Below are 16,920 nucleotides of genomic sequence, written 5' to 3' on the forward strand. Positions count from 1 at the left end.
GTAATGAGCAGAGAAGCGATAACAGAGACGACTCCCGCAATAGACAAAATAGTGGGCCGAGGTTTCCAAGACCTTTCATGTCCCCCGAAGAAATGCTGAATGGACCGTGCCAGATGCACTTCTTCCTCGACAAAGAACGAGAAAAGACAATCAGTGGCACCTGCAGAAAGACCGTCGAAATTTTCGAGCAATGTTCAGATACGCGTAAAATGCTCACGCTCGAGCAGCACAGAGAAATCCTCGGGAGCCCAGGAGCGAAGTTCACCTACCGCCACCTCCCGCGATTACAGACGACAATCGGCATCAGCTCAGAATAGCGGCAGCACCTCCACCACCACCTTACGTTGATCCCAACTCAAACGGAGCAGTGTCGATGATTCGAAGGGAAGGCCGTCGAACGTAACTCAAAAAGTAATCTCGAGACAGGTGTTCATGGCAGAGAAAATGCCTCCACCAACAGCTTGAGTACCTCAATTGGTCAGTGGCAAGACATCGGCTTCACCATAGCGGACCACCCGCAGCAGGTTCCTCGACCAGTGGCAGTCAAGCACTTATTCTACCAGCTAGCTATTGCGGGTTTTGATGTTTCTCGAGTATTCATAGATGGTGGCAGCAGACTTAAACCTTATGTATGCGGATACATTGAGGAAGATGAACATATCTTTAGCAAACTTGAAGCCAACGGACACAAGGTTCCACGACATCACACCGGAGAAACCAAGTTACCCATTGGGGAAGATCAACCTCGACGTTCAGCTTTGGAACCCGAGAAAATTATAGAATCGAGAAACTGGAGTTTGAAGTCGTGGATTTTCCATCACAAGCACTCACGCTTTGTTGGGACGACCAGCATATGCTAGGTTTATGGCAGTACTCACACTATACATACCTGTTGTGGAGATTGCCCGGACCCAAGGGACCAATCACGGTCAAAGGAAGCTTCGCCTTAGCGGATAAGTGCGACAAGGATTTCCATCGGTTATCAGAAACTTTCGGGATGCAAGCCGAGTACTTGGCATCGAAAAGTATGACTGATTACGACGTACTGCCAGACGTTGGAAGGCCAAATAAAGAATCAACTTTCAACACAGAGAAAAATTCTAAGGAGGTGCAGATTCACCCGACAGACCCAAAAAAGACGACATCCATCGCAAACAACATGGATATCGCATAGGAAAGCGCGCTCGTCGAGTTCCTCCGTGAGAATTGGGAAATCTTCGCATGGTGTCCAGCTGACATGCCAGGAGTACCCAGGGGAACTTGCCGAGCACCACCTAAATTTGGATCCAACAAGCGAGACCAATCAAACAACCTTTGCGGCGTTTTTCGAACCAAACCGCAAAGCTATGCCGTCGTAAATCAATCGGCTACAAGAAGCTGGTTTCATCAAAGAGATATTCACGAAGCCACATGGGTAGCAAATCCCGTGATGGTGCCAAAGAAAAACACTAAGGTCCTTCGCATGTGCGTCGACTTTACGTGTCTCAATAAACATTGTCCAAAGGATCACTTCCCCTCCCGAGGATCGATCAAATTATCGACTCCACGGCTGGATGCGAACGTCTTTCCTTCCTGGATGCGTATTCTGGTTACAACCAGATCAGGTTAAAAGAAGAAGATGAAGTAAAGACCGCGTTCATTACACCTTATGGCGTGTTTTGTTACAAAACGATGCCCTTTGGTCTGAAAAACGCGGGAGCAACATATCAGAGGATGATGCAGAAGTGTTTGGCGACACAGATTGGGAAAAACGTGCAAGTATACATCGACGACGTCGTCATCACATCAAAAGAAGGATCAACACTGATAGAGGACCTCAAGGAAACGTTCGACAACCTCAACAAATTTTGTCTGAAGTTGAACCCGACGAAGTGTTCCTTTGGTGTCCCAAAGAGAGAACTCTTGGGGTTTCTAGTCTCAAGCAAGAGGGATTGAAGCGAATCCCGATAAAATACAAGCTATTGTAACAATGAGAAAGCCAACAAAGTTGAAAGAGATACAACAGCTTAACCGGGCGAGTCGCAGCTTTGAGCAGTATTCGTCGCCAGGCTAGGAGAAAAAGCGTTACCATTTTACGCTTTGATAAAACAAGGAGACAAATTCCAATGGAACGAAGAAGCCGACAGAGCTTTCGAAGATTTGAAGCGCAAAATCTCGACACCACCAATCTTGGTGGCACCGAAGGAAAAGGAACCTCTCCTGTTATATATCGCAGCCACGCCCCAAGTGGTGAGCACGGCGCTGGTTGTCGAAAGAGAAGAAGAAGGAAAACTCCACGGAGTACAGAGGCCAGTTTACTTCGTCAGCGAAGTTTTATCGCCGTCAAAACAAAGGTATCCTCAGTATCAGAAGTTAGCATATGGAGTGTTCACAACAACACGAAAATTGCGCCACTATTTTTCGGCACACCCGATCATAGTGGTCAATGAGGCTCCTTTGTCAAATATACCGAACAATCCAGTAGTTACGGGTCGTGTCTCCCTTTGGGGAATAGAACTTTCCCTCGGGACATCACGTATGAAAAAGAAAAGCAATCAAGTCGCAAGTTCTCGCCGGACTTCATCGCAGAGTGGATGGAGCCGCAAAACACAGGACCCCTGCACCTGTCGAGAACCTGGACTATGAATTTTGACGGGTCCAAAAGAGTAGAAGGAGCTGGAGCAGGAGTTATACTTATATCACCCGAAGGCGACAAATTGAAGTATATCCTTCGGATGACGTTCCCTAACGCATCTAACAACGAAGCGTAATATGAAGCCCTCATACACGGAATGAGGATGGCGAAAGCATGCGGTGCAACTCGACTAAAAATCTTTGGCGACTCACAATTGGTGGCCCAGCAAGTTATGAACCAATGTGATGCAGCTCAATGATAGCATGATAGCATATAAGGAGGTGTACAATGAACTCGAGAAGCTATTCGATGGATGCGAGGTAAACCACATCAGTAGATTGAGCAACGATGAAGCCGACGTCCTCGCAAACATCGGGTCGCAGTGTCTCCCGGTCCCGCCAGGAGTGTTTTGGGAAGAAATATCGGAGAGATCTACAAAGTCAAAAAAGGTGCAGAGAAAAGAGAAAACCTCGACACCCCTCGCAGAAACCACGGAGGATGAAGATGAACAAGAGCTTGTGATGATGGTACAGTTCCTTGGATGCAAGCATATGTATCATACATCCTCATGAAAGAAATACCCGACGATCCAGCTTGAAGCAAGGCGAGTAATTCGACGGTCTAAAGCCTTCACGGTGGTCAAAGGAGAACTATACAAGCGAAGTATTTCAGGTGTTCTGCAAAGGTGTGTAACACCCGAAGAAGGAAGAGTAATTCTGAAGGACGTGCACGAAGGAATATGCGGCCACCACGCGAGTAGTCGAGCTATCGCGGCCAAGGTTTTTCGGGCAGGCTTCTACTGGTTGACAGCAATCGAGGACGCCAAAGAAATAGTAAGGACTTGTGATGCGTGTCAAAGGTTCGCCGCAAAACCTCACTCTCCAGACAGCAGAACTAGCACCAATACCTTTGTCGTGGCCCTTTGCACAATGGGGACTCGATATGGTGGGCAAGTTACACAAATCATGGCCAGGAGGAAAGGAATACATGCTAGTAGCTCGTCGACAAATTTACAAAGTGGATAGAAGCGAAGCCGATAAATTCGCCGCATGGAGCATCCGCAAGAAAATTCATAAAAGGCCTCGTCTTCGCATTTGGAGTGCCTCATAGCATCGTCACGGACAATGGCAGTAACTTCACATCCAATGAATTCAAAGATTACCGCAAAGAAGTGGGTATCAAGCTGCACTTTGCGTCGCTTGCACATCCTCAAACCAACGGGCAGGTCGAGAAAGCCAATGGCATTATCTCGCAATGGCATCAAGAAACGTCTGTTGGGACCTCTAGAAAAAGCTCGACATACCTGGCCTGAAGAACTACCAAGTGTGCTGTGGAGCATCCGAACAACACCAAATACGGCGACACAAGAAACCCCGTTTTTTCTAGTCCATGGCGCGGAGGCAGTACTACCAATAGAAATAGAGCACGACTCCCCTAGAGTCACAGCATATGATGAAGAAGCTTCAAGAACAGCATTGGAAGACGATGTGGACGCACTCGACGAAGCTCGAGACGAAGTATTATCAAGGGTCACCAAATATCAACAGACTCCGAAGAATTACCACAGCCGACGTTTGCGGCCAAGATCTTTTCAAGTGGGGGACTTAGTTCTTCGGCTCACGCAAAAAAGTCATGAAAAACTCGAGTCACCATGGCTTGGTCCCTATATCGTCACGTAAGTAATTGGAGGAGGAGCATACAGGATAAAGGACAAGAAGACAGGGGTAGAGGAGCAAAACCCCTGGAACGTGGCGCAACTCAGGCGGTTCTACGCCTAGAGCTAAAATATAGTCCTTGTAAAAACTTCAATGTACCGAAACGCCCACGAGTTTTCGTACGCACTCTTTTCCTTTTTCGGGCACCGAGTGGGGCCGGGAAAGGTTTTTAATGAGGCGGGCTCGTGGTGCTGCAATATAATAAAGATAGTGGAGATATACTTCTTATTTTTCGACACGCTCGGGGCTCAACGCCCAAGTCTCAAAATACATACAATATAGATTCACCGAAATATTTCGCCTTGGTACATTAATACCTCGCCAAATATAACAAAATCGGAAGCCAGCAATCATAAATACAAGTGCACACATCAAAAAACGTAAGTGCCTTGGTCTAAAAACCTCGCTATGTAAATATAGAACTTCGACATCGTAGATACTCGAAGATCGGCAATCCATCCAAGGGACAAACAAGGATGTCCTATTACAACAGAAAAGATAGATTTCAAGGAGGGAAAAATAGTGCAACCTTCGCCCGCTAGGCTCGGGGCTTCAACAACATAGAGGACCTCAAGCAATATACAATAAATTCCTTCGGAAATATAAAAAAGAAGAGGGAAAACAAAAAAAGAGTGAGATACAAGGTTTCCAATATAATACAAGTCAGTTAAATCCCAAGATAGTATCTACGGACAAGCCCCTGGTTGTCTTATGTTCAGCATAAGAACCCTTGGTAAAAAACTCCGAGTCCATCCGAAGAAGTTCATCTATCATCGATTCGGCCACAGGAGCTACCATCGCATCGATTGAGTCAATATCATTTTTCCGACGCGTTTTCTTGGCCAGGCAACCAGCAACAATCTTCGTCAAGTCCAACTTTGGATAACAGATGTTTATCATAATCATGGCAAATCTCGCTCCAGCAGTAAGTTGAGCCCGCACAAAGTTATGGATACGAGGAGCATCTCTGAATACCTCCAATAATTCGGGAAGAGTTTTCGGAACCTCGTTTCGCGGAAATAGATTCCTATAGACAAGGGTTAATGTCGCCGTGCAAAACCGAGAAAATCGCGCACTTGGCAAGCACGATCTTGGAACCTAACAATTTGTTGGGTTCTGCTCAGAGTGGCCCGTAACAAACACCCGTGATTAAGGGAGAGATTAACAAGAAGATTTGTCCTCTCATTCACTCTCTCGATCTTCGGCAGCAGAATCAAGAACCGAGCCCGTTAAAAGCGACAGTGGCAAGAAATTGGAAGAAAGGCACAAAGAAAATAAAGAGGAGGCATCAAAAGAAAGCAAAAACGTACCCAGCATATCTGTGCTAGCTTCCAAGCATTAGCTCAAGCATACTATTTTCTCGGGTTGTGGCTCCTTTTGCTTCCAGTACAGCAGCATCTCTAGCGGCCATAGCTTCTTTGGCTTGATGAAGAGCAAGTTTTTCTCCTTCAGATGCTCTCCGAGATTGTTCCATCATGGCCAAAGTTTGTTTCTTCATAGATTGAAGTTGTTGTCGAAGTTCTTGTAAATCTTCCGACAAATGTCCGCTTGATGAACTCTCGAGAAAATTATAGTCGACTAGTACTTTCTTCGAGAAGGAAGATGCAGGTGAAGCAGCGGCAGAACAAGGAGGGGTCGAGTAATTATCAAATATTAACTGGAAAAGAAAGGCCCAGGGTCAATGAAAAGCACGAAGGGAAATTTCATTACTTGCCAGAAAATTTACACAGACATTACAAAAGAAAGTTTTCCAGGGGGACTAAGAGGGTAATTGTCGCCAAAGCTAAAATGGCGACAAAAGCAAAAGAAACAGAAAAGAAACAAGGAGGCATGCAACTAGACCTCCGGCCTCGACGAGCTAGGAGTCGAAGATGGCTTGATCCCGAGATATGCCAAGATCTTCTTCGTGTTGGGCTTGGCCGCCTTGATCGCTGACTTCCATCTCGACTGTTCTATTTGATCGCTGTCGCCAACCTTCATCCAGTCAAGAGTTTGTTGGCTGTCAGCAACCAGAGCAACAGTATTTTCGACAGCCACCTTCATATTCTCATGACGCATCTTCAGTCCAAGGTCTTCCGATGAATTGAAAAGCTTGGCAAGGGCAAGGAAAGTCGAAGGTTCCTCTTTCTTCGGGAAGAAGTAGGGGAACAACGCCGACAAACCTGCACTAGCATTGGCCACGCCTTCACGAATCTCGCGCCCATGGAACTCCGTAAGAGAAAGTGCGTCAAGGAGAGGGTCATTGACGGGATTCTCCGCATCAAAATCTTGGTTGGTTTGGGCTGCCACACGAGACAAAACATTAGTCGAAAACCAAGAAACAGGAAGTACAATAAAATAGAAGGGATTGATGATATTACTCAGCCGTACGTCGACTTTGCGACTTCAAACGCTTGATGATCCCTTGCTCTCGAGAAGCTTGTGCAGCTTTCGCTCGTCTAAGGCAGATTCAAGCATCTTTGAGCCTTCTCTGCAGCTTCCTCGACACTAGCGGCCTTTGCTTTGGCATCATCGGCCTCAGCTCTAGCTTCGCTAGCAGCAAGTTCGGCTTTTCGCGAGCCGCCTCACTATGCTCTAGTTTGTGAGCAAGTGCGTCGGCACGCTTGTTGGCCTCTCGCAAGTTTCTCTATCAAGATAAAAAAGGGGAAAGAAAGATCAAAAAATAGCGACAAACAAAAAGGAGCAAAATTCAGGAAGGACAAGAATATAAAAGTTATTACCTTCGGCTCGTCGGCATACTCGCGGTACCCAATAAATTGGGACCCGATGCGGATAAGATCCTTGATCATAGGCCGTCAAAGAAGAAGAACGAAGGGGAAAACATCGGCATTAAAAAAGTAAGGGTCTACAAAAGCAAAATAGAAGAAATATAGACATCGACAAACTTACATCATCCAAGAGCCGCGACGAAGAGCTGCTCAATTGAGGAGGAGGCTCAACGATCATTTCAACCCTTGCCCTTTTTGGCGAAGGGACAAGGGGGCTTGAAGGAGGAGTAGATGTATCAACATTCTCGTTGAGGAGGCGACGATTCTTCTCCTTCAACAAAGCCCGATATAACTAAAGTGTGTGACGTGCTCGTCCGAGGAGCTACGTCACGAGGTGGTACTTCTTCCTCGTCATCACCGCGAGTAAGGATCAATAGCATAAAAAGCAAGATAAGAAAAAACTTCGACTACGTAAATAAGAGAAAATCAAGGTAACTTACGAGCCGACGAGGGATGCAACATAAGGATCATAAGTCGCCTTCGGATGGGAAGGAACAACTTCCTCGGCTTTGGATGTGCCGGAATCTTCGACATCGTTCCTCCTCCTTTTCCTTTGTGGGGAAACAGCGGGAGGAGGAGATTGGATCGACGTGGTGTCCTCGGAAGATCCCGCAGACTTTCGAGAATCCACGGGATCATTCACAAAGGACGGAGCTTCTTGATTGTCGTCGCGAACAATGCCCATTTCTTCGACTTCTCCATCCTCAGGAAGAGGAGGAAGGGAAGCCATAGTAGGGTGATTCTACAAGAAAATAGCGACAAAGGGAAAAATAGAGAGATATCAATGCAATGAGATGCAGGGAAAATTCAGAACAAGATAAAAATTCGAGAAGACAAAATACCTCGGGGAGAGGATTGGTGGAGCTGTAGGGTTCCACGCGACAAGAGGAAGGAATAGGATCCCTCTTACTCAGCCGAGGTAATTCTTCGAATAAGCTTCTCCAAGTCCTTCACGTAAAGATCATTGGAGAGTCTATTGGCGTCATTGGCACCGTAGTACGTCCAAAGGGGATTTTTGCGAGCCCGAAGAGGCCGCACTCTAATCCTAAGAAAATAGGCAAGTGATTTGGACACCGTATAACTCTTTGCCTCGAGTATTTTGAAGCCGATGAATACGAGACATAAGAGCTTCTGTCGCCTTCTTCTCTTCTTCGGAAGCTTCAGCGTCCCAGGGTAGCGGCGTTGAATTTTTGCGTTTCCGTCGAAAGGAACTATGTTGTGTTCCACGGAATTGGCGCTTTCTTCGTGTATATAGAGCCACCTTTTGCGCCATCCTTGGACAGAGTCAGGAAATTTGACGTCGAAATAATCGACATCGGTTCGGACACAGATAACTACGCCACCTATGTTGTAGGTGGCGTTGTGAGCGCCATTGCGGCGAAGGCAGAAAATGCGCTTCCAAAGAGCCCAATTGGGAGCGACTCCAAGAAAGCATTCGCAAAGCGTGATAAAAATAGAAATGTGAAGGATGGAATTGGGGGTCACCGGTGCAGCTGAATCCCATAGACAAAGAGAAGACCGCGGAGGAAATCATGGATTGGGGTAGAGAGGCCGCGGATGAGATGATCAACGAAACTAACCCGATACTCCATTGGAGGCTTGGGGTAGCTTTCTTCGCCGGGAAAGCGGATGGCGTCTTCCTTCTTCATCAGGCCGAGCCTCTTCAAGCATATTGACATCTTGGTTGGAGATTTTGGATCTCTCCCACTCAAGATCTTCAGCCGGCCATCTTGGATTCCGGAGTGCCGTGGCGAGTCGACGCGCACGCGGTGGCATCAACGGCAATGGGCAGAGCAATGTATGCGAGTGCGGAAAATCGTAGAGAGTTGGGCGCAGGGGAAGATTTGCGAAGAGGAACAGGTGAGCGGCGCAAGCGAGGGGATGAACGGAGGTTGAAGACAGGTTTATATAAGAATTGGGTGATGAAGAAATCGTGTGGTGAGAATAGATCTTCTAGATACAAGGGCAAAACAAGTATTTTTACCGAGATAGGCGTTACCGTACGTGCGCCAGAAAAAGCGGAGGACGTGTGTCCCCCACTTGCACGACGTGTCAACGTGGTGGGAACAATGGACCCACAAGGCAGGAAAATTTTGACTATTGACCGAGCTGAAGAGAATTTGACAAAGTAAAATATGTCGGCAAGGAAAATAAAGGAGAATGGCGACAGGAGAAATTATTTGAGTACTTCGAGAGCCTTTGGTCGAAACAAGTTTTTGCCCAAATGCTCTGGGGCTACTTCGATAAAAGTAAAATTTCGACTATGGCAAATATAGAAATTGTGGGAGCCTACAACCAAGCACAAGTTCTTGGCTGTAGCCTCGGGGCTACTCCCATCGGGAGCGCTGTTCGCGCACCCGATAGATAAAAAAAAGAAGAGAAAGAATATCGGGAGATAATGGCAATATAGCGACAAGGTGGACTAAAATGTTGAGCCTACAACCAAGCACAAGTTCTTGGCTGTAGCCTCGGGTTACTCCCATCGGGAACGCTGTTCGCGTGCCCGATGAAATATAAAAAGGAAAAAGAAAGAAAGATAGAAAAGCAAGAGAGTATATTTCGAGTTATAATTAACTCTACATATACTCCCATCGGGAGATTAATATAAGTCATATTTGACTCGATAAAATGTGCCATTCCAACAGCCGGAAAAGCACTCGACAATATATTCTCGTAACGCCAAAGTTGCGATCAATTTCTCGAATGCCGCAAATTTGCGAAGGTAAGACCCCGCATCTATTCTCGCCGGGCGTGGCATCGCCGAAGATCGCGCTCTGCTACTTTTATCCGTATCAACGGATACGAAGAAAAATCCTAACGGACGCGTTAGGTACTCGATAAATTTGACCGGGACTCGACGTAATGGTAAGACCTTAAGCGGCACCCGTCGAAGTTTGCACCAGTATCCCGAGATCATGTCCAGGGACGTGATCTTGAAGTAGGTTTTTGCGGATTGCCACTAGAGCAGCTTAACTAGTACCCGATCCGTCGATGAACTAGCCCCAACTACCAATATCCCCGTGCAATATAGAAATTTATATAAAGAAATATAGAAAAGTTTAAATTGTTGAATAAGAATAGCAAAGTGGAGATTTTCCCCGATTCTACGATTCAAGCAAAATCTCGGGGCTACCGACATAGGCATCCCAAATGGGCCTGCCAAAGGTAGTACCCGGGTTTTATGAAGGCCCACTACCCGAAGAGTAAGAAGGTTCGAGAGCCCAAGATATATTAAGGAAAGAAGAATTGTAATAGGAAGTGTTGTTTGTAAATCTAGCGGGATGAGTTAGAAACCGTCCCGAACTCGTAACTTGTACAAAACGAAACCCTTGGCTCCACCTCTTATATAAAGGGGGAGTCAAGGGACGAAGAGATCATCGAATCATTGTCTGCAAACCCTAGTTTTCATAATCGTCGAGTACTTTTCGGCTGAAACCTTCGAGATCTACTTGCCCTCTACTTCTAACTAAACCCTAGCCTACAATCCATAGGCATTGACAAGTTAATCCCTTGTCACAGGGTCCCTAGTGAGTATTCACAAACTAGTTTATTCAGGTTCATCAAATGTTTCCAGATCATGGTCACGCACATCATTGACAATTGAGTCATATAATTAGGTGAATGATATGATGTACATGCTCAAACATATAAGTATTGTAACAAGATCAATTCATAGATTGCACCGTTGCAATACTTGTGGAAGTGTAGTGACCTAATCCTTAGACCTTTGAGATCATATATTATCATAGGAAGATGCTTAATTTGGTAATATTAATCGCCATGCACCGTAACTGGGTGGTTAGAAAGATATTACACATGTATTCCGATAAGGTGTGTTGAGGCCGATGTATCGAGAATGAGATGTGTTCATCCATATGACTGATAGATAATCTGGGCCCACTCGGTGGGATTACATCCGTAAAGTTGCGCAACAAATGACTAGGTCATGGGGATGGAATCACACGGAATAAGTTGAATGACCTTGTCGGTAACGAGATCGAACTAGGTACGTTGATACCGATGATCATATCTCGGGCGAGTTTCGGTATCGAAGTAACAAAGGGAATAGGACATCGCGTAATGGTTCATACGACAATCATATCTTCGTAGAATGCACACATTTCGTTATTGTTATCCAGAACAACTTGATGATCATTGACCGGAGAATCGTCTCTGTCTACATATTCTTGAGCCATAGGGTAGCACTCTTAAGGAATCTGCGAAACTTAAGATAGTTTTGGATTCACCGGAAAATTGAGAGAGAGTGCCGAAAAGGGTTCGGGGAGTATCAGAATGTGTTCGGAATGGTTCGGGAGATGTCTCTGATCATTGGCTATTAAATAATATGTTTAATATGTTAATTAAATTATTAATATATTAAAATATATTTATTTAATTAAAAAGGCTTTGAACCCTAAATGGGCTCCACAAGGAAAGGGGGCCCATTATGGAAGGGTGGCCAGCCACCCCATGGGCTAAGGGGGCACGGCCGGGCCGGGTAGTGGGGGCAAGAGGGGCCGGCTGGCCCTACCACTTCCTCCCCCCTCATTTGTCCCACCTTGCCAAGCCAAGCCCTCTAGTCTCCCCTTCCCCTAAATATAGTGGTCAATTGGGTGGAGGAAATACACAATAAGAATGAGAACTCTCTCTCTTCTCTAGTTTTTCTCTCCGCGTGGTTCCCCGAAGAATTACGCGGGGAGGGAGACAACCATACCCGATGCACGCGGAGCGCTTGCCGGGATCCAGATCTAGAAGATCTACTTCCGCAACTCTGCTACATCGTAGTCGGGAGCGTTGTTGAGCACCGTACGTGTGCAAAAACAACGAGGTGATGAAGATAAAACACTCGACATCGTACGACGGGACTTCCACACCACCTTGAGGTCGGCGCGGGTTACGACTAGGTCATCCATGTTCTAGCCAAACGTTAACCGCTTTCGGTCTACAAGGATATGTAACCGAAACCTTCTCTGTTACAACATTACTAATAGGTATATCTTGGGAAATTAGGGTTTGCGTTTAAGTTAGAATTTTTTTGTTTTCTACTACGAATCCCTTACACTTCATCCTCTCCTCCTTCTCCTCCATCCTATATCCATCCTGTCCTTCTTTCTTGACCCTCCTCTCTGGCATAGCTCTCTCCTCTCCTCCTCCTCCTCCTCCATCCTCTCCAGCGCCCTTGCCTCTTCCTCCTCTCTCCTTACTCCTCTCTGGTGCCCGGCTTCCTCCTTTCCTCCTCTGACCACCTCTTCTCCTACTTCCTCTTATCCTTCTCCAGTCACCACACGTCCTCCTCCTCCATCCTCTCCAACACCCGGCCTCCTCCTCCCTCCTTACTCCTCTCCGGTGTCTGGCCTCCTCCTCTCCTCCTCCGGCCACCTCTTCTCCTACTTCCTCTTCTCCTTCTCCGGCCACCCCTCCCTCCTCCTTCCTTTGGTGACGACCCCTCCTTCCACGTACCACTCTTCTCCTCCTCCCTCCCTCCTCTTCGGCTGCCGACTCATCTCTCCTCTCCAGCCGCCAGCTAAAAAACAAGCAAAAAATCGTGCCCGATTCAGATTTCAAAATTTTACCAGTGGTGCACCTTCTGGTGCGCCACTAGTACGTGGTGCGCCACTGCTAACCTTTTTCCTAGTAATGCGACATCCCCTCACATCCGACGAAAAAGACTAGTTAATTTTTTTCGATAAAAAAATATATTAGTATCAAGTTGATACCAAGTACATCGAGCCTTTGCAACGACATAATATCAAGAGAAATCTAGACATCAAGGTTGCACATAGCTAAAAATAGAAAGACAAAAACATGGCCAAGCAATCATAGACTCAAAGATGTTGCGAAACACCGATATCTAACTGATCGGCGTCACATGCACAATTTTGATATGAACATGGCCACACAACTAAACCACGTGCACTCAACTAGAAGTGAAGCGTCATCTTCTCCCCATCCGCAATGAGTACTCCTTGGAACGCTCTCTGTCGACTGAGATTGTACCTCCAGAGCCTAACCGATCTTCTTGGAGCACGACGGCCTTGATCCCCAAATCAGCACCTTGTGTTAATAGCTGCAATGAAGGTGTGAATGTTGATGTATCCAAGGTGCTGATATAATTTGAGTGAATATATATCTTTAGGCATTATGATTCCTGCTTATGAGTTGCAATTTTGGTTGTAACTGAGCGTTTTTTAGTTACAAGTGAAGATGCAACTAAGAAAAATAATATAGACCGTTAGATTTGATTTGTGATAGTTATGAGTTGCAGCATGAGTTGCAACTGGAATTTGATAACTAATAATGGAGTTAGTGACCAAAGGTCAACAACCATTGACATGGTGACCCGCCACCAAGGCCGGAATGCAAAGCATGGGGCGAGTTGTGCAAAGTGCTCCCCGGCATCCAAACTCGGGCCGAACGCTCAATTCCGGTGGCCATGAACATGCAAATCCAGCGCAATGCTCGCCCGCCACGATCGCTGTCATCCGTCGCGGCTACAGATCCTTTCGCACGCGCCTGCTGCTATTTGTCGACGTGTGCGCGGGCGCCACCGCAACTACGCGGGATCTCGTGATTTGGCACCTGGAATTACAGCGCGAGGTGTGCCGCGGTGTATTCCCGGATCTCTTGCCTCCCAACCCTCCACCTTGGCATCCCGCTCTCTACCAGGAGGTTGTCAGCCGTATCTTTCCAACCCCTGGTAGACCGGTTGGCCGACAAACTCCCTACCTGGCGTGCTTCCATGATGCCCAGGGTTGGGTGTTTGGCGCTGGTACGCGCGGTGCTCGCGGCGATCCCTTTGTAACAGCTGATGGTGTTGGGTTTGGACAAGAAGACACTGAAACAGGTGAACAAGATTTTGCGTGGCTTCTTGTGGGCCGGCAGGGCAGAGGCCAATGGTGGGCACTGCCATGTCAACTGGTCCAGGGTGTGTCGGCCGCTGCGGCTGGGGGGCCTGGGAATTCCCGACTTGGCGCGCACTGCGACCAGTTTGAGGGTGCACTAGATCTGGAGGATGCGTACAGACCCTACACGACCATGGCGTGGGCTCGATATGCAGTTCTCTAAGATGGAGCTCGACGTCTTCGCGGCCTCCACTACGATGGAGGTAGGCGATGGGGAGTCCGTCCTCTTTTGGGAGGACAAATGGTTGGATGGCAGATCCATCAAGGAGGTGGCGCCGGAGGTGTATGTGCTGGTCCCTAAGCGCCGCCGGAAGGCGCGCACGGTTCGGGAAGCGCTAATCGACCGAACCTGGATCCCCGACATAGTAGGCGCGCCAAGCGCGCTCGCACTTTGGCAATACGTGCAGCTATGGGGTAGGCTTCGCGGTGTGCAACTTTCGGCGGAACATGATAGGATGGTTTGGCGCTGGACGACGGATGGCCGATACAGTGCTCGATCCTGCTATGACACCCTCTTCCAGGGGGCTATCACGTCAGGGTCTTGGAGGCTGAATTGGAAATCTTGGGCGCCGCCAAGGGTGAAGTTCTTCATATGGCTGGCCTGCATGGACAGATGTTGGACGGGTGAGAGGCTGGCGAGGCGGGGCTTACCGCATGCGCCTACATGCCCGCTGTGTGACCAGGCTGTGGAGACCATGGCGCACCTGCTCACTGGGTGCTCTTTCTCCAGGATGGTGTGGTTTGAGGTCCTCTCGTTGATCCGATCCACCTCAGGTCCTCTCACGGTGGAGGGTGACTTCGCGGAGTGGTGGTTGCAGGCTGTGCGGACCGCCCCCGCCAACTGCGCAAAGGAACTTCGTCGATTATCATGCTTACGGCGTGGTGGATTTGGAAACACCGGAATGCGCGGTCTTTGACAGTGCGCGGCCTTCGGTGGCATCCCTATTCAACGACATTAGGTCTGATGCGCGGCAATGGGCGGACGCGGGAGCCCAGGGTGTCCGTCAGCTCCTCCCCTAGACTAGTTTTTCTTGGATTGAGTTGTATGGCGGGGTGTGTCCTCTAGGGGACTTGAACATATAACCTTCTTTTCTATCAATGCATCGAAACGCAATGCTTTTGCGTTTTCGCGAAAAAAAACCTCCAGCATAGTATCACCGGAAGAGGTTGTGCTTCAAAAACAAAAATCACCGCAAGAGGATGTACATGGCGCAAGCAGTAGACGATATAGGGCCAAGAAAACTGAAACGAAGAACGCCTCTATGCCGCCGTCTGCCGTCGGATGGCCTCCACTGGCGGCGGCGGGGTTGCTGGGGTGGTGTGCTCCCGGGAGGCAAAAAAGGAAAAAAGGCTAGTTAATACATGTAGAAGTTGGATGAAGAGCCGCTTCGGTGAAAATACTACACTGATATGATGCTTCACAAGAATAGCAAGTGGCTCATGTAACGTCGAGATTGTCCCTTCGCATAATTCACAGTATAGTTCGTGAAGGAGACGCGCGTTGTCATTCTCTGTCCGCTGAACTACTTATTCCGGTGTCTCCCATGCCCATTTCTCTGGACAATTTCATGTGGTTGCACATGAAAGGCTCTTCACACGGCCGCGTCATAAAAATTGCATTAGTTGACTCTATAAACTGTGATCTCTTCTTCTTCGACTGTGTTAATCTTCAGTCTCTTCACTTGCTTCGCAACCAATATATACTGTAGTACATGCCGTAAGTGGTGCTATATAGTTGGTGACTTGGCGTGTGTATATTTTCTCTTGCAGGGACGCCACTATTTTGTAGAACAAATTAGTTTAGTACGTACTATTCAATCTACCCGTCCGAAGTTCAAGACAACATTATTTAAACTTTGAGCTATACACTGATATTGTACTCCCCTTTTTGAAAGAAAAAAAGTGGACAATGACACAATCACCATAAGTTTGAGAAGGATCTCAGTCACATGTGGCTTATCAATACTTTTCGTCGGTTCTCTTTCAACCTAGATTTCAGGAAAGTGCTAGTTTCCTTCTTTAAAGGAGCATATAAGCAACAAAATAACTAAAAAAAACTACAAGAAACAACGTAAAACACCGGAGACTTAGAAGTTAATCATAAGTAGGTTCACTAATTATGCGTTCAACATAAATTATAGGGTGGCACATAAAACCAAATTTAACTAGCACGCCATACGATATCTTCGAGGAACTTGCCCCGGGAAAATTTCCCGGAAGCCCGTGAACGCCTCCATCTCCATTGTTGGTCTATTCCTATCAGCATCCTCTTCCCTCTCCCGCAAACTTCTTCTATGGTATGTCACAACCTCTATTTAACTAGCAAAAACAAGTCAACCAAGAAGGTATGGAACTTCATCCCCATAGCCGGAGGAAAGGGTTGGGAAATCTCTCGTGACGGAGCTTCTCGAAGATGTCGTTTGTGCGCACGCCCTACGACATCTTCAAAGAGCTCACCCCGGGAAAATTTCCCCGCAACCCCGTGAACGCATTCATCTCCATTGTTGGTCTATTCCACTAGTGGAGATAGAAGGGGCCATGGCCTGGGTAGCAACAAAGTAACATGTGTATGCTACTCGTGCACGTGGTCATGGCCGATGGAGATAGCTATGGTGAGAGACTGAGAGGAGCACCTGCTCGGTTGCTCCCAGTTCATAGAGAAATTAATGGATAGTGACCTCACACTAGAGGTGTTATCATGTCAGTCAAGTCGTCAACCGGAAACCGGAGCGTGGGCTTGGTTAATGGTTTGAATAGTTAGATTAATTATTTTACAAAATAGAGAACGGTTTCGGATTGCTTCTCCAAATTCAACCACTTTTGATTTTCAAAGTTTGATCAAGTTTGAAAGTATGCAACATTTATTCAAATTCATATTCGAACACTTACCAAATATTTAAAATTATAAGAGATTTCAAAAA

Source organism: Lolium rigidum, chromosome 4 (assembly GCF_022539505.1).
Source record: "Lolium rigidum isolate FL_2022 chromosome 4, APGP_CSIRO_Lrig_0.1, whole genome shotgun sequence".
Taxonomy (NCBI): Eukaryota; Viridiplantae; Streptophyta; class Magnoliopsida; order Poales; family Poaceae; genus Lolium; species Lolium rigidum.